Source organism: Marmota monax, unplaced genomic scaffold, assembly GCF_021218885.2.
Source record: "Marmota monax isolate L192 unplaced genomic scaffold, Marmota_monax_Labrador192_F-V1.1 WCK01_AAM20220418_F8-fsc00002, whole genome shotgun sequence".
Classification (NCBI taxonomy): Eukaryota; Metazoa; Chordata; class Mammalia; order Rodentia; family Sciuridae; genus Marmota; species Marmota monax.
In genome coordinates this window covers 21,365,718-21,389,280 of record NW_026693571.1, presented here as the reverse complement: position 1 = coordinate 21,389,280, position 23,563 = coordinate 21,365,718, and the positions used below count along the sequence as shown (strand labels likewise).

Genomic DNA, 23,563 nt, shown 5'->3' with positions numbered 1-23,563 from the left:
TTGTTGTTATTGTTGAGTTTGCTGTGTATATTTCCTAAATTGCTTAATTAACAAGATCAGAATATCATTTCTGTTGTTAAAGGTCAAAATAGGAAACCCTAGGTATTTTCTTTATATTGCTATTTTTTTTAAGCAGTCAATATCAGCCACGTGGAGGAATGGTCACTAGTAGACCATGGATACTTTTGCAGTGACATTTGCTCAATAAATTTTTTCATGGCAAGAGTTGAAAAAAGTCAAATGGTGTGAAGAAGTAAATGTCATATTCTCACAATGCAATATAAATGGAATTCATAAGGGCTTGGTGACTCACAAGACAGGTTAATTAAAGCCTCCACGTGGTATATAGAAGTCAGCACAAAATCTGCTGGACCATGTTATTTTCACAACAGCGTTGAAAGAATGCTCTATTAGAATATCTAGCAGAGGCTGTGATCTGGTATTAATCTGTTATTGCTTTCTTTGGGATTATTTAATCTACTTTCCATTCCCAGGAAGGAATGTTTTATAGGTTAGTTTTAACATGTTACAAAAAGTCAATGTGATCTCTGTCTCACAGAAGCTGCTCTGTCTATATCAGGAACGCCATGTGAGTTCCACAGCCTAAATGAGGAGAAAAGCAGCATTCAAGGTATGGAGACTGTCATTTTCTGCAATCACCACATGGAATCATGATTAGGAATCATTATTCCTTGTTGCAAAATTAGGTTAAATGACTCTTCTACCCACTAAAGGTAATCTCCTTTTATTTTTTCCTTTTCTCTAAACTCCTCCAAATTTTGTCTAATTTCAGTTCCACTATGTTTAAACTCATTTTATCTTATGTGAGATGACTTCTGTCTTGATCATTCTATTACATACTATTTTGTCTTAAAAATCATTGATCATTTCCTACTGACCAATTCCATCTCTTCTTTTCATTTTTGTCTTCTTTGACTATCTTGCTAAATGCAGGATTGATAAAATCTATTATTTTGTTAATGTATTTTCTGGGACCAGGTATCCAAGGACATTTGTTTACTTCCTCTGCATGTTAATCTCCAGCATTTACTATGATTTAGACACAATGTTTAGAGTGAGCAATGGCATTGGAGAATAATGCAAAGACTAATTTTCATAGTTACTATGGATATAAATCTGCTTCTATGGCAATCATATTTCCAATATACTTACTTGGTAAATATTTGTGGAACACCCAGTATATGCCAAAGTAATGAACAATTCAAAATTTGAGACTCCTGAGTACTCAAGCAAACATTCATTCATTTATTCATTCAAATGTATAATTTATAGAAAACCTTACCTATTGGGTTCTAGTTTACATACTAAAAATACGATAGAAAGAAAAAAGTTCCTGTTCTCAGGGGATTTATATTTTGCTGGGAAAATAGATAATAAAATGGTTGAGCATTATAATATGACAAATGCCATTAAGGATAAATTAAATAAGGTGCACAGCTGTAATCCCAGTGACTCAGGAGGCTGATACAGGAATATCGTGAGTTCAAAGCCAGCCTTAGCAACCTAGCAAGGCCCTAAGCAACTTGGCAAGACCCTCTCTCTAATAAAATACAAAATTGGGCTGGGGATGTGGTTTGGTGGTTAGGCACCCCTAGGTTTAATCCCTGGTATTAAAAAAGTAAAAAACAATATAAACAATATTATGTTAAGGTTGGAAGGGTTAAGGTTGCTATTTTCTGTTTGAGAGTTTAGGGATACCTGTTTTAAAATGGTGGTTTTTGAGGTTTGAATGGGAGAGGGGAGTGAAGCTGGTAGATTTATGTAGATAGGTGATTTTCAGCAGAAGGAAAATAAAGTGAAAAGTCTTAAGGTGGGATTTTATTTTGTGTGCTTCACATCCAGGAAGACCATTGAGTCTGGAGGCAAATGAGGAAGTAAATGGTATCTGAAGTAAGCAACTCAGTTTATTCAGGGCCTGTTAGGCCATGGTTTGAATAGTAGCAGGAATCCATTAAAGGATTTTAAAGATTCCTATAGCTGCCAAAGAAAATTAACTATGAAGGGTGTAAGAAAGGGTGCAAAGGGCCCAGTTGGAACCAATACACTAACTAATCAAAGGGAGATGTTATGAAGGTGCTTGGCTAGGGCTATCACTATGAAATTTTTAAGAAATCTTACTCAGGATTTGTTTAAAAGTTCGGTACTACATAAATGGCTGACAACTAGGGGTAGGATTATATAAGAACTATAGAACACAATTATGACTTCAGAGTTTTTCCCCTAAGCAAGTGGGAAAGACTAGAGAGCATCAGATTTACTTATACTACTTCCTAAAATGAAAAAAAAGCTGAGAGCAATCAGGCTTAGCATGAGAAATCAAGAGTTTGGATTTGTTCATAGTAAATTTTTGAGACCTCATAGACATCCTAGTACAGCTATCAAGTGGATTGTTGGATACATTATCATGCAGAAAGTTAATACTGATAAAGAAGAAAAATCTAAAAGTAATCTAGGTAGCAGTAGGAGGAAGAGTAAGCAAAAGATAATGAAGTGAAAACAAATTTGTGAATATTTTGTATGCAGTATCCCTCAGTAGAGAAGGACTCAGTTATCAACTGTATCTAATGTTGTGAAAAAATGAATAAAATATATAGTGAGAATGTCCATTAGATTTGGCAAAATGGAGGTCACTGGCAATCTTATTGTAATTTTTTTCAGAGAAGTGAGAATAACAGAATGAGCGGGGTTGGAGTTAAAAGAGAATTAGAACTGAGGAAACAAAAAGAGACAATATAGATAAGTCTGATGAAGAGTTTTTTAATAATAGAAATGAGTTGCTCATTGGAGAAAAACACTGGTAAAAAGAAAAATAATTTGTCATTTTTTCAGTAGAAAAAGTGATATGATAATTCTATGCTACAAGAAATATTCTGAAAAGAATGAAAATATTAGGATTAAATTGAACAGATATTAGTAGTGAAAATGGCAGCATTGGCATAGAATAAAAAATAGTAACCTAGTATCAAATTCCAGTATGTTGGAGTTCAAAGATTGTCAACACTTCTGGTCATCTTCCGCAATGACCTCTCTGTCCTAGAGTTAGTGTGTATTAGTAACCTAGTGCTGCATAGCAAAGCATCGCCCAAATTAATGACTTAATGAAAAACAATAACAATTTAGTATCTTATAATGCCAGGATATGTAGACTGGCAATTTGGGAGTAGCTGAGTTTAGCAGCTCTGGATCAGAGTTTTTAGTGTCATTTGAGCCTACAGTCATTTGGACTTGACTGTGACTGTAAGATCCAATACCAAGAGTGTTCACTCATTTGGCTGGTAAATTGGTGCTAATAAGGTGAATACTCTTTAGTGTGACCTCACATTATGGTGGCTGGATTCACCAGGAATGAGTGATAATGAAGAGACTAAGCCCAAAGCTCCATTGCATTTATGACACAGTCCTCAATATTATAAACTGACACATCTATCATATTCTATTTTCCATATAAATCAACCCTGATTCAGTGAGGTGGTAAGACCACCCCAAGACCATAAATATCACAAGAGAATTATTGGTAGTCATCTTGCAGATAGATTACCATAACCACCAAACTTCTTTGAACTTTTAACCTTTCAGTATCCTCAACTTTCAAATAAGAAAGTTTTGCCATATAAGCTGAAGTTTTTTTTTTTTTCTATATCTAAAATTTCTTGGTTTTATTTTTTTGCTGGACATATGGCTTTTAAAGGGAGCATATGAAGAAGAGGGGTTAGAGTCAGCTGGAATTTTCTGTTCCCCAGCCTCTTACTAATTTCTGTTTTGTTCAATGATTCTTTTTTGGAAAGTAGGGTATATGATGGCTCTGCATATTCCAAAGTGCAATAAGTAGCATTTTGAATAGCAAAATTATCACCAGCTGGTTCATAATGTAGACTAGTGTTTAAAACAAAACAACCACTCCCACCAAAACAAAAATTCTCCTGCTGCATTTGTTGACTTACTGAATTCTGATTAGGAAACGTAGTCTAAAAAGTCTTTTAGGAACAATATTAGAATCCTTAAGAAAAGAGGGTATGTGCAGAAAAATGATTGATGTTCTAATGGACAAATCCAAGAAAGGTTTTGGATGAAGAACTGAGTTTGAGATCTAGCTGTGTCTTATCCAAATAGCTAATCTTCAGCAATAACCTTGTCTATGCAAATCTGTTTCCTCACATGAAAATGAGATGGTGGTTACCATTCCACAAGATTCTTTTGAAAAAGTTAACTATAATTCACCATGTGAAGTGACTATTGTCATGCCTACCACATAATAGGTGCTTAATTATTGCTATTTTATCTCTGGCCTATGCTATTCCCTCTTCTTATTAAGAACCCACAAACATTGAAACAGTTATATTTACAATATATGAAATCTGATGAGTGGTTATATCCAAAATAGTTAAGGAATTAAAAAAAAAAACTATATAATGATGAATCAAGGAACTTGATTTAAAAATGAATCTGAATAGACATTTTTCAAGAGAAGACATGCGAATGACTAACAGGTATATGAAAACATGCTTAATATTACTAATCATTGGAGATATGTAACCTGAAACCACAATATTAGTTATCACCTGTTAAATTTGCTGTCATCAAAAAGTCAAAAAAGCTAATGTTGGTATGCCGCAGTCTGGCTGGGCACAAATAACCGAGCCACCACAAAGCACTTGTATGTTCAAACAGGAAACTTTATTGCCCAAACTCCACCAGCACTCCATGCACACTCCCTGGGAACTCTTTCCCACTCCACTGGGCTGCTCATGCACTCACTCTTGGAACCCCGAACTCAACTGGGGAACTCCAAAGTAGGGCTCTGAGGCAGAGGCAGCAAGAGCTGCCCTATTACCAGACATTAAAGGTCCAATATACAATTGAATACACAGCTTAACATAACCATCATCATCTCAATGGCTCCCTGGCATCACCTCTCAACCACTCTTTTCTGGCATAATGCCATGCCTCATCTAAGGATGCAAAGAAAAGGGAATGTTGAATGCTATTGGTGTGAATGTAAGTTGATATAGTCATTGTTATGATTTGGATATGGTTTGTGTTGGGAAAAGTATAAATGGCAGCTGTACCCCAGAGAAAAACCCCAACATGGCACCTAAGGACCTCTTCTTCCTACCTTCCTCTTTTCTGCAGTGGCGGGAACTCTCCCGCCGGTGCCAATTTCAAATCTTGCTGGCGGGGAACCTTAGCCCCAATAAGAACTAATTCCTGGGCTCCTATCTGGAAGAACTTGCCAATAAACCGGTGGCCTGCCATTTATCTAAGCCCTACCATCTTCCCCTTAGTTCTATATAAGCACACAGCTTTTTGCAATAAAATTGGAATTCTCCCCTCGAAGTGTCTTTGCGTGGGGAATTCTTTCAGTTTGTCATTCAAAAGTTCATAAGCTGGAAGCTTGGTTCCTTTTAACAGCACTAAGGTGGTGGAGCCTTTAATAGGTGCAGCCTAGTTGGAGATGATTAGATCATGGGGCGCCATTTTGGAAAGCATTAATGTAGTTCTCACAGGTTCAAGATGATTCTCAGGAAAGCAGATTGTTACAAATTGAGGCTACCTCATGATCATGGCCCCTTCTTCATGTGACCATTTCCTTTTCTATTTCTTTACCATGATATTACACAATCTAGGGGACTCTTTCTAGATGTCAGCATCATGGCTCTTTAGACTTCCAGATACCAGAATCAAAATCCAAATGAACCTCCTTTTTAAAACATTAAGTATAGGTATTTTGTTATAGTGACACAAAACAGGCAAGAGAGCTCTAATGGAAAACATTGTAAAAGGTATTCAAAAAATTAAAGAGAACTACCATGAGATCTAAGAATTTCACTACTGGGTATACATCCAAAGGGATTAAAATAAGTATGTCAATGTCCATCTCATATTTGTTGCTGCATTATTTACAATAGCCCCAATATGGTATCAACCTAAGTGTCTATCAACAGGTGAACAGATAAATAAAATGTGGCATATACACACAATGTATACAACATTTATGCTTAAAAAACATACTATGTATGCTTAAAAAAGAAGGAAACCCTATCATCAGTGACAACGTTGCATGAACCTGGAGAGTATTAAATTATGCAAAATATGCCAAGTATAGACAAGACAAAAGCCATATGATCTTATTTATATGTGGCTTCTAAAACATCTGAACTCACAGAAGTGGAGTATAGAGTGGAGTTATTAGGGACTGGGTGAGAGACAGTTGAGGAAATATTGGTCATAAGCTACAAAATTTCAGTTAAACACAAATAAATTCAAGAGAACTATTATATAACTGGTGACTGTAATTTAAACAGTGTATTATAAAATTGCTGAGAGTAGATTTTAAGTGTTCTGACTTTAAGAAAAAATGATAAATATGTTAGCTTGATTTAGCCATTCCATAATGTGTACATGTTTCAAAACATCATGGTGTATTTTATACACACACACACACAAACACACACACACTATATATATATATATATATATGTATAGTGTTGTAGTCAGCTTTTTCACTGCTGTGACCAAAAGACCTGACAGGAACAATTTTAGAGGAGGAAAGTTTTATGTGGCACTCATGGTTTCAGGAGTCTTAGTCCATAGACCACTGACTCCATACCTCTGGGCCTAAGGTGAATCAGAACAGCTCAGGACATGGCAATCAGGAAGGAAGAAGAGAGAGCCACATTTACTGGGGACAAATACAACCACCACATGTATGTCTACCTTCTCCAAGTTACACCCTACCTGCCTAGATTACCACCCAGTTAATCCACATTAGTGGATTAATGCACTGATTAGGTTACAGCTATTATTATCATTTCACGTCTGAATGTTCTTGAATTGTCGTACACATAAGCTTTGGGGGAAATGATATTTAAGCCATAACAATGTGTGTGTGTGTGTGTGTGTGTGATTTTTAATTTGTCAATTTAAAAATTAATCAATTAGAAAAAAACAATTAAACCAGAAGCTACAAGTATTGAAAGTAAGCAACACTGTCACATTCTGTGACCCAAAATTTTGTTCTCTCATGGGATATACAAAGGGTGGGTAATTCATGACCCAGTGATATTTATGCAGCTGTCTGGGCTAGGCTGCAGGCATGACATGTCACTTCCAGATGTTCAAACAATATCAGTGGCAGCATCATTTGAGAGAATGTTAGAGAAGACCTGGGCTAGTATTTTCTTGATTCTGCTGTTTCTGCATTTTCTTTTGTGGAGAAGGAAGAATGCTAACCCCATAAAAGGAGAGTGTTGCAATGGAAATGTGCAACCTTTGAACTTCAAAAGTTCAGTCATGCTCTCAATTGTGTCTTTGTTATGGATCCTTATGTCTCAGAGCTACTTAGGCACCAAGAAGAAAAAAGGCAGAGACTCTACTTCAAAACTCATAAACAAATAGCAAATAACTCCAAAAAATAACAAAAACAAACACAAAACAAGTTCCTTTTAATAAAATATCTTAAAACTGTCACTATGTCAGATATGTAAGCCCCATATCCAAGTCGGTGAGTAAAGTTCTCTTCTCTGGTTCATGTATGATCATTTGTCATTCTGTCATATAACCAGTGACCAGACCCCTGGAAGTTTTCTCTGCAGTTTCCCTCTCAGGCTGGGATGGCTAACACAGTGTGATAGAGTATATAAGTAACTGTTTGAAAACATTAATTTCCTTCCTTCAGGAGAACTACTCATTGTTGAACTCAAGTGAATCCTTGTAACTTTTGTTGGCCAGATAAGTAAGCTCTGCTTGTGCTCCCCCCTGTTCCCTGCTACCTCTGGCCACCGGAGAAATCCATCAGTGTTCCAGACAGTGGTTGAACTGTCAGCTTGTGTCACTGGAGTGCAGATGATGACAGTGCAGAGAAAGATCACCAAATAATGATCACAAAACAATAGCAAGGTATTGTTTCCTTAAGCCTGTAAGATTTAGGGGTTATTTTAATCTCTCCTTGTTAGGGAACTTGGTAGGGAGCTGTGGGAACTTGAAGTTAAAGAAATAATTCTAAAAACTGAGACCTCTGTGCTGACCACCCCGCCCCCCGCCCCCCACTTTCTTTTTTAGAAAGCAATTTACCTATAGCCCTGCCTGGCTTAAGTTGACAGGATATGTTACATTCCTCAGCAAACAACTTCTTATCTGCAGAAGAAATGCAGGCCTGAAATGCAGATAGATAAGATGAACACAAGTTACCCTGATGGGGAGAGACTCTTACATAGACCAGATCCCAGAACTCAGGGAGATAAGGATAATTCCCTCTAACCATAAAATCTCTAAGGACAGGCTCCAGTTAGAATTGGTCAGCATGGGCTAAAGTGACCTAGAGTTGTCATGCAAATGGCGACAGTAAAGTCTGATGTCATCCTACTGTCAGTTAAAAGTAAAGAGGTGGGCCTGGACAGGACTCTCTGGGAACTTCCTTGGGATCCCCAATTAAACTGGAGGGCCATGTGTAGTCCTTCTCCTCTCTATGAGGACCCACTCTCTTCCCTGAGTGTCCCCTTTACTATCATTCTAATAAAATCATGCCTGTTACTCTGAGCGAGCTCTCTGAAATCTTTGTAGCATGATTGAAAGAATTGAGGTTTAAACAGGGGAGCCTCCACACTGCCTTGGTTTCTCAGCAGGCATCTACTCTTTAACATCCTCACTGATAGGATAGTGAGTGTTTTAAACAGTATTTAAGAATTTTTTATGGATCATTTTATTATTGTACAATCTATATTCTAGACCAATTGAAAGACACAAAGTGACTAAAGCAGCATTTCAAAGGAATTAGCCAGAACCTACTTTTAAATCCCAGGTCCACTTGGAAAGTCTGAGGTCATTTTTTTGTGGAAGTAAATCTGTGAGGTGATTAATGAAGTCATGGATCCCACTCACTGTTGGGGGAAGGGGTGGAAGTCTAGCTTTCTCATAGTAAACCTACATAGAGAGCTATAAGGAGGATTCCTTGGAGAACTTCAAAATGTGTTCCTGAATTTGGGGGACACACAAGGATTAGGACCTGAATTCTCTTTGGAATGGATTATGAATTAAGATCTAATTTTTGCCTGGGAAATTTAGAGACAATAAAAAAATAGTAATTGTTAGGCTGCTGAGTGTGTGAGTACTACTTCATTGAAATCTGTTGGTCACAAGTCCTACAGTTTGAATGGGCCACTAGAAAGAAAGAAGTGTCAAGGGATCCCACTTAATAGAATCTCATGGAACAGCCAAAAGACATTAGAAGAAGATATTAAAGGCCTGGGAGGCCCTGGTATTCAACTGAACTCACAGAATGGATGTGCATCTATCAAGACTAAAGGAACCTCAGAGGAAAGGGGCTCAGCAGAGGATCTATTAAGAAAGAACATTACATGATAAAAAGTCAGATTCTCACCATCAGTGTGGTCATAGTACAGAGATACCCAGGGAGATAAGTACTGTTTTACCCCTTACTTTTTCTTTGCTTCACTCTTATCAGATTAAACAATGACTGGTTTTGTTGGGGCTGAAGGTGATCAGTAAGAGAATGGACAGCAAAAAGACCACATGCTTTCGTTACCTTCCCCAAGTAGAGATGAGATATATAATCATGTGGACGTGCAAGGTGTGTCCTCAACTTTAATTACCCTGGCTCTGAATCCACTGAGCTAGTGAGACAGAGCTGGAATTCAGCAGTGTTCCATTGGTCAAGCCCTCTCCGTGGGCGGGGGAACATGGTCTGCTTAGAGAGAGTGGTACTTTTTTCTCATTTTCACAGATACCATATGCGCTAACAATGACCCTGGAGAGAAGACAGTTGATGTAAACTAGAGTCAATTTTTTTTTTCATCTATTGAAATGGTCATTATAATTTCCCATTTGAAACTCTGTTCCTGACTTACTGTTCCCGTAGATTGGTGTGGGCAAAAGTGTCATTTGACATACTAGGGTATTCCTCAGGAGGAAGAGAAAGATTACTACCAATGGATACATTTATGAAGTGCAGTGGAAGGCAAAAGTAAAATGAAATAGTGTTATAATCTTGTACTGCATGCCTGCTCTATGTGTTGTTTACATGTAAGCACACAAGAGAAAGAATTAAGAGGGAGGAGACAGAGGGAGAGAGAGCATAACTGAGCAAGTCAGAATCCTTTGTCCTATTCATTCTCTTCTCCACATTCTCTTCTCTCCCTCTACCAAGGGGGCTTTTAGAATAATAAGTCATCAAGTTAATAAAATGCTAGAGGAGGCAGGTGATCAACACCAACAAATAAGCTTTTGTGTTGCTTTTAGAGGTTGCTTTATTTTCTTATAGTTTTTAAATATTCTAGTTTTATTGTATTTTTTAATATGAAGAAGAAGGGAATCTGGTATTAGTATATCAAGATGTGAACACAAATGTATTATTCCATCCCTGATTTCAAGGCAATGCAGGGGGATGGAATTATGTCAAAGAGGTCAGAACAGAGACGTAGCCAAAGACAGGGAATAGAGACCACAGGAGAAATTGTTTCTAGGCTCCCATTCAAGTTGGATTCTGCCCAAACTCAAGTCAATCCTTTGGGATCACTAACTAATTACTTGACACCTTCATCTGGATTTTGAGTTTGGCTGTGATCATTAACTGCTAAGACTACTATTTTTGATTATGAAGAATAATAGTTTATTGTTCTAGAAGCTTTGCTAGTTAAATATGTATATATCTATAAGTAAATATGGCTGTATAGATATAGATATTTATAAGACACTTATTAATATTTGTTTTATCATATTTTGTCATACTCTGTACCATATAAAACAGTGTTATCTTCTCTTCTATTCATCACTGTGTTCATAAACATGCTATTATATGAAAAACAAGTGTACCCGAACAGAACTTAGTAGCATGGGTTGCAGTCAGCTAAGTTTACAAATTATTTTTTCTGGACTCATATTTATTTCCAAAAATAAATTCCTTTTTTTCTAAATAGAATGCCTCAAAGCAAGGGGCAGTTTAAACATGGGCACCAAAGAAGGTTCTCGACTTAAACACGTCTGATATTTTTAAGTAGAAATTTTTAATAGGAGAAAAACAGCATGTGTACTAGGCATGTGAAGATGTAAAATTGTTTTTGATTTGTATTAGAGCAAATGCTGAGGAATTTTATGGGTGCTGAAGACAATGAGAAAATAAAGATAACTTTGAAAGGCAAGATATTAATATATGAATTTAAGGCTGTTCTGAAGATGTCTGGGAATATTAAATCATGGATATTTCAGTAGGTTCAACTTCATCTATCAACAGAGTCATATCCACATGTTCTATTAGGTTGCTTGTTGAGCTGGTAGTTTGTCTCTTATTAAAAACTCTGGTGGTTGACAGCATCACAGTCAATGAAATATCAGCTGATAGACTGGTAAACTGTCAACAGAAGGAAGGAAGGAAACAATTACCAATGTATGTGGGTTGGTGATGGAGGGCTTACTTCACCTGTAGGACTGGCATAGGTGGGAAGGTGTTACCAATCCAAATAAGGGCTGATGAGGGAGAATGGACCTGGAGTCACTCAAGGTGATGCTATTAACCATGGTACCCAACTGAGGGGTAGGATGATGTAATAGGAATCTCCTAGCAACCATAGCTTGTACTCAAGTGTCAGGTAGCAAGTATTACTTTTCTTCCAGGAATTCTACTTCTCTTAGAGGCAGACTCAGATTCATTAACTATAGGAACAATAAATAATCCCTACAGAAAAATCAGGATAGCAGTTTGATTATGAAAGCCCTAGCAAAAAGCCATGGGAAACTTTTTTTTTCTTGGCAAGAGCTTGAAATGCAAATCAGGGATTGGTAAGAAACCCACCCCTGTCAAGTCCTCATGACTGGAAGTGTGGTAGAACACAGAGTGGGTAAGAAAAGAGCTTGCTGTATTTGGGGAAACCTGGGCTTGTGATATTAATTCCCAAGTCTTTTACTCTTGGAAGTCCCAAGTATAAAAACAATTATCTCTGAAATTGAGGACAGAAGGTGAAGTTTGAAGTTTGAGTGAATAAAAACTTTCAATTAAATGACCCAGAAAGGAAGATATAAGGAACATCAAGGGGAGTTAATCAAGAGTGAAAAGCATCCAAGGACATGTTTCTTATGCTTCATTCTACAAGATACTGAGAAGAACCCCAGTCCATGAAAATCCAAAAACTTAGTAACCAAATATTGAAATTTGAAAAGCTCCAAGGGAAGAAATCCCTAAATTTCTTCTTTTCTGATGAAGTTCAGTTTTTTAAATTTTCAACCCCAGTTTTGAAAAGGGACTTGGTGGGAGAGTAAGACTCTTTCTAGCCTCTTTTAGAATTTCCAAGACAAGTATTCATTCCATCTTGTGAACAGATCTTTTCCTCATCACTACGAATTAGACTCAGCAACATAATGAATGAATCAGAAAAGCACTTTCCATTTCTTTATCCTTCACCCAAGGGCTAAGAGACTCTTTACCAATGAGAACCAGCTGAGCTCCTGATGAGTACCAGGCGTTTCAAAGTCAGGCATGAGCATCTCAGAGGTTACCTATATTTAAAATTCTGGTTTTACATATTAAAAATATCTTAAGCTAGTTTTTCAAATATTTTCTTCCAGCAATTCAGCTTATTTGATCCTTTCAAAATTTTGAGCTGCAATATAGCAATAAATCAAATAGCATAAAACCCATCTCAGTCTAATACTCTGAGTCTCCAACTAGCAGAACTGAATGTGCTTTTAAAATTGCAAAGTGTGTTTTCCACTATTTAACCTAAATGCCACTATAATTAAAACCATTTCAAACTTACTCCCATAATTCTTTCTTCAGGATATACAATTAAATAAAGTGGTAATCTAAACAATGAGAATAAAATGGAATCCTGCAATTACATAGTCAAACTTTTCTCATGTTTGAACAGAATGAAGAGAGGCATTATTTAATTAAAATACCAAATGCCATGGGGAAAAACCAAGCATTGCATAAGTACAGAAGATAGAAGGTGATAGTAAACACAAAACCACATGTCTAATACTTGACATGATGTGTAAACATGAGTTATACCCCAATGAAATATTCCTATTCTCCATGGTAACCATTAGTGACTGTATTCCATGCACATTATTTTCAAAATATTTCATGAGAAAAAGAAATGCTGCCTATAGCTTGGTGGTGGCCACGTCATCAGCTGGACACAATCTTCCTGGAATACTGGATTAGACCTACACCATATCCTGTTACATTAAACTCAGTTTTCTTGGCTGTCATAACTAGTCCCTTTGAGCATTTGAGATTATGAATCCTGATTGTGATTCCACCTTAAAACGTCTTTTGTATCTCCTTTTTCCAAATCATGAGGTAGCAATATTGGGATCAAAATACATCTAAAAGTTAAATTGTTACTTTTAATATGATTAGCAGTAACTAATTTGAGAAATAAGCCATGGAGTTTAAATATTAGATATGCAATAATGGGAGTACTTAATTCAAATATTAATGAAGTTTTTGTTAGATTTATAAGCTGAGGTTCTACTTGATATTATTAAATTATTATTATAAATAAATTTGATGTACCATAACTTCTTGATTACCTATAGGAACATCTGGCAATTTTTGGTTAAAATTTACTTAAAAAGAAAGTAGAATATATTCAGCTTCTGAAATTATTATATTTGTACTATAAAATAAAGGTTCTATGTATGTATGAATTATGAGTAAATATGACAAACTGTACTCAGTAAATCAATAAGAAGAATCATGACTAATAAAAATAGCTTTTTCCTCTTAATTTATAGAATTATAAACTTTAGTTTAAAATATAATATTCCAACTTAAAAAAAATTGCCTCTGTCCTAACTTTGGCTGTTCCTCTTCCTTTCTATTGATAACTTCTTAGGTTAGGAAAGCAACACATTCTTTATTTTTCCCTTCATGTTTGTTTGTTTTTATTTGTGTATTTTTGTTTGTTTGTTTTTCTTTTTCTTTTCTTCTGGGTATTCTTTCCTCTTCATGACCTTTTAGTATTGGTCCTAGGAGGCTTCCAGCTGCCATTGCTATGACACACATTTTCAATAAGCAATCTCATCATCTTCCCTGTAGTATCAATATACATGTTGTTAAACTCATGTGTATATATTTAGCTCAAATCTTCCTATGGAGACACGGTGCCTATATGACAATGTAACTGCTTCACACCAGTTCAAACATCAGATGTCTAAAATCAAATTCTTAATTTACTGACTTTATATCCTAAACATTTTCTTCCATTTTTATTTCTTATCTCTAGTTAAATAAGCTAAAAATGCCCATCTTTCAGATCAGTTTCTTTCATGACCACCTCCATTCAAATACCATCTCTCATCAGTTTTGCCTCTTGGATAGGTTTCCTCAGAGTCTATCACCTTCCATCCACTTAACAGAAATTCCTAAATAAGATCATAACAGTTTCTTATTTGCCTGATTAAATATCTTTTCAAATATTCTCTTGATCATCTAGGCTATCCCCTTCAGAACATAATAAAGCCAAAATGATTTCTTGAAAATGCAAATGATATCATGTCACAACTTTATTTTTTTATATTGTCTCATCACTTTTTTAAGGATCAGTTCCAAATTCATGAGTTTGTAATAGAAATCTCTTTATGTCACATGTGTAACTCCCTTAGTTTCCTCTTACCCATTCTTCATACTCTACTACAATAAATAAAATGATGTAATTCTACACACACAGCTCCAGCTTCACACACATTGCTCATTGCTCACTCTCTTGCTCTTTCCTTATCACCTCCATTAACTTTCTCTCTTTCTCTTCTCCATCTCTCTCTCTTTCTTTCTTCTCTCTTTCTCTTCCCCCTCTCTCACCCTCTCCCTCCCTCTCCATCTCTCCTTTTCTTCCTCTTTACCTCTCTTTCCCCCTCCCTTCTTCTCCATCTCTCCCTTTCTTCCTCTCTCCATTTCTTTCTCTCTCCTCTTTCTCTTTATATGAATAAATGCAATTTGTTCAAAATCAGCTTAAAGTCTTAGAAAAGATTATTTAATGACAAAACCACTCAAGTCTGCCTAGTCTATTAAGCTTTCTCATGAGCATGTACACATCTCTTTTAAAACAATTTTCACATTGCTTATTAATAAACTGCTTTTTTTAACTCTACCTATAACCTGGAAAAATTCTTGCAATAGTTCTTAATATATAGAAGTCTAACTGGTAGCTCAAATTATTTAGCAATGTAGGAAAAACTTTAAAGAAAAATCCAGTCCTATTTAAAATAGGTTTGTTACCTTTTATTGAAGAAAGTAATAATTTAGGAGTTATTTTGTTTCCTCTAAATTCAGAGTACCTAAGTAAAACCCTTCAGCATATTTTCATCACATAAATGTAAATTCTATAATTAATTCTTTTCCCAATTGACATTAATTTGCCTTTTATATTTAAGGCTCATTATAAACAATAATTTAAACATACTTCTTTAATTTTGTCACTTTTCTTTTTTTTTTTTTAGTATTTGAATATTTTATTTTAAATTGAAAGACAATAATTAATTCTCCCTTATAAAATCTAAGGAGGAACATGGTAATGCTGGTGACCAGTTTATTTGGTTCATTCATTAAAGTTTTTTCTTTTAGTAGAACTTATGTCAGCCCTGGTCTTGGTTATGCAAAGAGTAATGAGTCTTTGCCCTCTTAGAATGAATATATTAGAAAGAAGATTACAGAACAGAAAAATGATGATTTTTTTTTATCATTCCTCTTACATTTCAATGTGTTGGATACATGTTTGCTCACTCGTTACTCAGAAAAAACTGTGAGGAAGAACACCATTATTTTTCCTGAGATGAGGATAGTGAAGCAATGAAGGATTTTATGACTCTGATGGAATTAACTACACAACTTTATAAAATATGAAAAAAAAAATTCGGTCAGAATTCAAGAGTACTAAAAGCACTTGAAGGAAACTTTAAGATTTGTGGAGTTTTTTTTTTTTTTTTCTGTTTTGTTTGTAGTGATTGGGATGGAACACCAGGGACTCATGCATACCACACAAGCCTATCACCACTGAGGCACATCCCCAGGACAAGACTGTTTTTTTTTTTTTTTTTAATTTTTTATTGTTGGCTGTTCAAAATATTACATAGTTCTTGATATATCATATTTCACACTTTGATTCAAGTGGGTTATGAGCTCCCATTTTTACCCCATATACAGATTGCAGAATCACATCAGTTACACATCCATTGATTTACATATTGCCATACTAGTATCTGTTGTATTCTGCTGCCTTTCCTATCCTCTACTATCCCCCCTCCCCTCCCCTCCCCTCCCCTCCCCTCCCCTCTTCTCTCTCTGCTCCCTCTACTGACATTCGTTTGTCCTCCTTATATTATTTTTCCCCTTCCCCTCACTTCCTCTTGTATGTACTTTTGTATAACTCTGAGGGTCTCCTTCCATTTCCATGCATTTTCCCTTCTCTCTCCCTTTCCCTCCCACCTCTCATCCCTGTTTAATGTTAATCTTCTTCTCATGCTCTTCGACCCTACTCTGTTCTTAGTTACTCTCCTTATATCAAAGAAGACATTTGGCATTTGTTTTTTAGGGATTGGCTAGCTTCACTTAGCATAATCTGCTCTAATGCCATCCATTTCCCTGTAAATTCTATGATTTTGTCATTTTTTAATGCAGAGTAATACTCCATTGTGTATAAATGCCACATTTTTTTTTTATCCATTCATCCATTGAAGGGCATCTAGGTTGGTTCCACAGTCTAGCTATTGTGAATTGTGCTGCTATGAACATCGATGTAGCAGTGTCCCTGTAGCATGCTCTTTTTAGGTCTTTAGGGAATAGACCGAGAAGGGGAATAGCTGTGTCAAATGGTGGCTCCATTCCCAGCTTTCCAAGAAATCTCCATACTGCTTTCCAAATTGGCTGCACCAATTTGCAGTCCCACCAGCAATGTACAAGTGTACCCTTTTCCCCACATCCTCGCCAGCACTTGTTGTTGTTTGAATTTTGTCACTTTTCTTCTCAAACTTTCTAATGACTCCACCTTATTAAAAATAAAGCTCAGTTTTGGTAATTCTTAATGCCTACATGACTGAGCTCCCTGTTGCCTCTCTGATAACATCTCCTGCCACATAGTATCTTCTCAATTAGTATTATTGAGTGAATTAACTATTGAATATATTATATTTTCAGCACTCTCAGGAAGGTGATTTGTGTAGTTGTATTAAAGCATTCCTTGGATAAAGCAATAATTGCTTGTGTTCTCCATGGATCTCATTTGCTGCTAGTTTCAGGCATCTATTTAGCATTATGCTGTCTTAGGTATTTTCTTTGCAATACAAAAACCATCTCAAAATAAAAATTCCAAAATACATGTTTTGTAAAATTTCTATGCACTATATAATTACTATGGAGAAAGCATATGTTGGGAATTAAAATATTTTAACTTAAGTTTAGGCCCCAAATTTACGACCTAATTATGTGTTTGGTTTCCTAGAAACTGATATAATGAATACTGAAGGCTATGTCAGGTATTTATTTGAAAATAGCCTTGTACATTTTGTAGAATTCTTTATTTCAGCTAATCAGTAAAAGGATTAATTCTGAAACTCCAAAAGGAATACTACAGATGATTAGAAAGAATTTAGTTAAATGGAAGAAAAGAAATTAACCTTGAGCTGGCTATGGGTATACCAGATGTATTGAAATTATTGTCCCTCCATTGAGCATAATGACTTCATTCCACAAGCAGCATTAACTAGGACTTTACTGTCCACATTGCATGAAGACATATGCTGTTACCTGGTTAATCACTCTCTCTCATCTTAAATATAATATAGATTTTTCCCTCTCCATTCAAATGATGAAGGAATGTGTAATGTCTAGTCTGTCTCTTCACATTTCTTTTGGAGTAATTGTGTCATTTATGATGTCCTTTCCTTTTTTTTTTGTCAGTACTAGTGTTCTTTCATGAAAGGACCTGTCCTCAGGGTGGGAGGGTGGAAGTGAACAATTAAAATAAGTTCTTCTTATTTTACTATTTGTTAATTAACTGAACACCTTCATCAGCAGATCTTAAAAGCTTTCTTTCCTCAAGTTTTAAAGACTAAGCAAAGTGAGAATGAGGCTTGTGTGCAGTATATGAGGTATGGAACAATTGAATTTATTTTCATCTTATATGTGGTTATGTGGTGTGGAAATCAATGAGGAGTAGAGGCATAGGTAATTAAAACATGCTTTGTTTTCATTTTATATGAAATGCTTTTGTTCTATTTGAAAAAAAAAATCCAAAAAACCAAATAAGCAAAAACCTATATATACATACACATACACACACATTTAAAAAAAAGTCATGTGAATTAGAAAAGTGCTCAAGATCACGCAAACAATTAATATTAACTCAAAATGAGCTTATTGCAAATGAGAAAGATGTAATAAAATGATTCACTTTAAAAAAAAGTTCAATATGCCATTCTTCTATTAAACAACATCTGTAGTTTACACTAATATTTCCTGGGTCATTAGCCTCCTCTGCTAGTGTATCCCTCACTGTCTGGGCACCTCACACAGAGGTGTTTTTGAATACTTGAATATGCTATGAACCCCCTGAACACAGGGCTTTCTAAAGTGTTGCTTCTGTTTGGAACACAATTTTTTCACCTATCCTCTGGCCTAATTTTAGCTCATATTTTAAAATTCAGAGTTGAATCTGAGAATTCTTCTGGATCACCCGGAAGAGTCGTTAGAGGATGGGGAAGATGCCACCACTTAGAAAATATCTAAGAACATACAGAAAGACTGTTTTCTATATAGTAACCCCCTCTTATGTGTGGAGAACACATTCCAAGAACTCTACCTATAGTATGTTCTTTCCTATGCATATAATACTGATGACAAATTTAATTAAAAACTAGACATTCTAAGAAAATAACAACAATGGTAATAAAAGAGCAATAACAACAATACACAGTGCTAAAAGTTATTTAAAATTTTTTTGTTAATTTCTGGAATTTTCCACAGAAAATTTTCAGATCTTGCTTGACTACAGGAAACAAAATCACTGATAAGGGGGCAGTACTGTAACAGTGATTGGAGGAGGAGTGCTACTGCCACTTGGTGCTCAATGACCAGCGCTGCTAAATGATCCAGAATGTGAGAGTAATTTTGCACATCAAAATACTGTGTCTCTCAAAATGCAAGTAGTACATTGAGAAGTACTGCCCATTGAGAAATACTAATCAAGAAAATAGATAGTTCTCTTGTTAAAAGTTCTGTTAGCTTCCTGATCTCTACCTGACTATAATTTTAGATATATTTATTTTATTGATCCTTTTATATCAGGGCAAATAAAATTATTGAATCACTGACAGAGATCTTTATTTCTGTTATTTTTTACATAAAGAGAATTCAAAAAGTATAGTACTCCTGAGCTCTATCGCTGTTCTTCCTTTACTCATTTTGATTCATGGGAAGGGAAGGACTTATTGGATTTACAAATTTAGAAAATACAACCCAGGGATCCTGTTCAGCTTTCCTTCTCCCTTGATAATGTGCTGCCTACCATCCTGCTCCTCCTTGTGGGAAACTTTACAGCATTGCTTGGGTGTTGGTGGGTTAGTCTGCCTAACAGAGAGTACAGTCTGCAAGTTCATTTGATTTCCTTATTAAACTTCATCTTCTGCCCATAATAGAAGTGGACTTCCCTGAAATAACCCTTTTTGGACTCTCAATTAACCCCCCATAATAAAACTCAACATTTCAATTTTTATGCTAGACTAGATGTTAAGAAAAAAAAATCACAGGGAGTAAAATTTCAAGGAGATAATTAACAAGCAAAATGTAGCAAAATAAGAAGACTCATGGTGTGTCTTTGCTTTGGGGGATAGACGAACAATGTTTCCATATGTATTTTTCCAGTGAAGCTTTTATAACCCAGACACCTGATGCTGCAAAAATGGGCCAGCAGGCAGGCAAAGGTTGTCTGACAAGCAGAGCTCAAACAACAGGGTCCTCAGCAAAGACACAGTCCTCATCTGGGATGAGAGAATTAGCCAATGTGACCCTCAGTAGTACTGCTGTCTTTTAATGATGTGGTTGGTTTCAGATCTCAAAACACTGCAGACAGAGCTGTTGCTAAACAGGCACAGGTGAGGCAAAGCTTCATCTGGGAGAGCAGCCCAGGTAAGCAACACTGAGTTGACTGCCCCAAATGCCATTCTGAATTCAGGACCAAGCAGGAAAGCCTGGAAGGAAAATTCTTAATTTAATGTAGCTTATCCACTGTCTCAAGAATGGAAGGCACTTAAACAATTGCTGGGTGTGGTTCAGGTGATTTGGTTATTATAACCAGGCCTGAAGGTATGGCCTGTGTTGTCACGATGGGGAATTGGGAAGAACTTTATGAAAGCCAAAAATAGAGCTATGGCAAAGTCTGCAGAATCATGGGCCCCTGCAAATGGAGCATCAATAGCAGCTTCAGGTCAGAAACTTTCCACTTAGCTCCAAAAGGCATTTACCAGGTAGGACAGGTATAAAGATAAAATGGAAAAGACTTCTTGGGAAGAAGTTTTCTTAGTTCTCAATTATTCTGTGTAGAAAATTGGTGTTGGCAATAGCTAGGTACAGGACCAAAGTACTGATTCACAAGAAATGATGGTGGCCATATTATTAGACAAACCTCACTTTACTGCACCAAATTGTAGATAGACACTCAATGCTGAGAGGAAATGGAGGTGAAAAGATTTGGGAATATAAAAGAAAAAGCACACAAGTGAGACCTTGTGACTGTGACTACCACCATTTTTAAGCTTTCTTCAGAGCTACTGAGTGAGCATTTGACAGATGGGAACTTCCCTGACACCTACCCCTGGCTTGGCAAATGGATGGTGCAAAAATTCATCTCTAGCTAGAGGTTTCTCTCATTTAAGAAGTTTACAGGTCATTCTCCATAACTGACCAGCATTCTAATAAAAATAAACCTAAATACCTTCCTCCACTAACTCTCTTTTTCTTAGGTAATCTTGAGGTACTTTTTTGTTCTTTGGCCAAAATTGAAGGAAAGGTTTTTTACCCTGTCCTTGTATATGTTTCAGCTTTTATTATCAGATTTCTGATTGTCTCCTTTCAATCTCATGGCAAAACCTCTGAAAGATGACCAGACATAATTGGGGATGTAGAAAATTTTAGCACTGGTAAGTATACACTTAGTACTAATTTAGTTTATTCTGTGACACATGGATAGCTCATTCCAAAGTCCATTATCTTCTTCCTCTTTTTGAGTAACTGAGTCCTTTCTTTTAACTATATGACTAATGAGCACGCTAGATTTTTCAGCTTACCTAGCTCTTTCCTTAAGTGTGGTTTTGTCAGTAATTGTCAAACAAACACAGAAATAACATTGTGTAATTTCAAGGAAAACTCTGTAGATATCTGGCATATGACTTTCACCTCCTTTTTGTCCTTTATAATTCTTTGTTTATATGCTCTCTGAAATGAAGATCTGATGGTTGGAGAACTAGCAGCCACCTTGAAATTGAAGAACAGGACAGGGCTAACTACTATAGCTAGAGAACCAGAGAATTGAAAGGACCCTGAATTTCTTCTTGAGACAATGAAATTTCATTATCTCAAGTCTTCTACTTGAGATAATGAAATTTTAATATACAAGCAACTATGAATATGGATTCTTTGAAACATGCAGAAATCTACCTTTAACTGATATATATTGTGAGTAATTTCAGAGCCTTCTGAGGACAAAATCTGAGAAAGATCCTGATAAGAAGGAGTGGTGAATTGAGAATTGTTTTTTCTTAAAAGAAAAAGTCACTCTTGGTCATAGGTTTAATTATAACGTTCAATGAGTTAAGTATTAAAGATAGGAAGAAAGAAAGAAGCAAAGAAGGAAAAAGGGAAGGAAGGAAGGGAAGGGAGTAAGAGGAAAGAAAAGAAGAAAAAATCCAAAGTGAAACCAAATAACATAATAAAGACTAGAAGAGAACACTTCTAGGATTTAGTATATCAAAGACCTGACAGGACATAGATCCAAGTGATATGAGCAAGAGGAGATGAGATTAATAAAGACAGTAGGTGGGAGGCAGTGACCTTGTGGGAGGTGCCACCCTTAGCCTTGAGGGGCAAAGGAGGGTGGTTACAGAAAACTGGTTTTGGCAAAGCTACTAGGAAAAGACTGAGGACCAGAACCAGTAAGTAGGTGTTTCTGATTACCCTAAAGGATGGGAACTGGGCAAGTCAATTATTCATGCCCTTGTGCCAAAGCTTGTTGGCCAAACCCAAACACAAGTCTGAAGGCCCTGGAGCCCATCAATATAATGTATATTGATACACTGAGAAAGGTGTGCAAGCACATTGCTTATCGAAAGCTCTGATTCGGCATTATCGATTCTATCTGAAGTGCACCTAGTGTTCAATAGTTGATGTTTTCTGCTTCTATTTACAAACCTGCTCTTGTTTTGGTATGATTCTCATTTTAGATTTTATCGTCAATGACATGGAGGCATGTATATTTGCATATTTTTGTCCCAAATCTTCTATTATTTAGAATTTCATATATGTTGCAGTTCAACTACAAATTAACTATATACATCTTTTTCATTAAATATGACTCATGTGTTACCTTGGGATTTTTAAACATGAGCAAATAAATATTGCAAATAAACATTGCAAATTTTCAGTATCAGATAAGATTTGAACTTGCAAGGTATGGGATATAATGCAAAGTACTATTTATATGTTCATTGTCTCATTTTAAAAAACAAAACATTTTAAATTCACATATGCTACTTCTTAATGTTTTATTCTTACTGCTTTATTTTTATTATTTTACCAGAAAGTGCAATTTCAAAGACTAGTAAATCTTTTAACCAACCCATTATTTCTTGACTTCTTAAAAATCTGGATTTCATTATTTTGATCCAATTGAGAACATTTTCAAGATGTTTATTTTTATTACAGATCAGTTGCTCTCAATGGATCACATTGCTTGTTTTTTTTTAAAGCTTCCTTATCAAATTTTTGTTGCCCATTTCTTCCTTTATAGATGAGAACAAGAGTTGTTACAAGGACATATAACCCTTTCCTTCTGTAAGTGTTTCCTGAGTGCCTACTACTCACCAGGCGCCAAGGTAGCTAGTGTACTGCAACTCTGAGCAAAACAGACTGAGCTCTCCGCACGTGGACTGGACTCTTTCTCTATAGTAGAGAAAAATCTGATAAAAGTAAGCAACAATAATATACATAAATCGGTCAGGTGATAAGTACCCAAATCATTAAGCACTTTATTTTTTCATCAAAGATATGTGAAATCTGTTTTTCATACTTTGAGTACTGTTCATTATTTAATTTAATTTTTGGAAAGCTGAGGACTTAAAATAAGTGGATGCTCATCCATAAAGGGGAGGTGGAGGGGCATGGGAAAAATAGAGGAACTTTGATTGGGCAAAGGGGAAGGAGGGGTGGGGAGGGGACACAGGAGCAGGAAAGATGGTAGAATGAGATGGACATCATTACCCTAGGTACATGTATGACTGCATATATGGTGTAACACTATATCGTGTACAAACAGAGAAATTG

General features: G+C 35.9%; 1 long non-coding RNA gene across 1 annotated transcript; it reads left to right on the top strand.

Annotated features, from left to right (window-relative positions):
- The first annotated feature begins 388 nt into the window (after positions 1-388).
- On the top strand, positions 389-23,348 carry LOC131424708 (uncharacterized). Its single transcript, XR_009228154.1, has 3 exons — positions 389-734; positions 21,067-21,165; positions 23,031-23,348. It is a non-coding gene; the product is annotated as an uncharacterized LOC131424708 (long non-coding RNA).
- Positions 23,349-23,563: the final 215 nt, after the last annotated feature.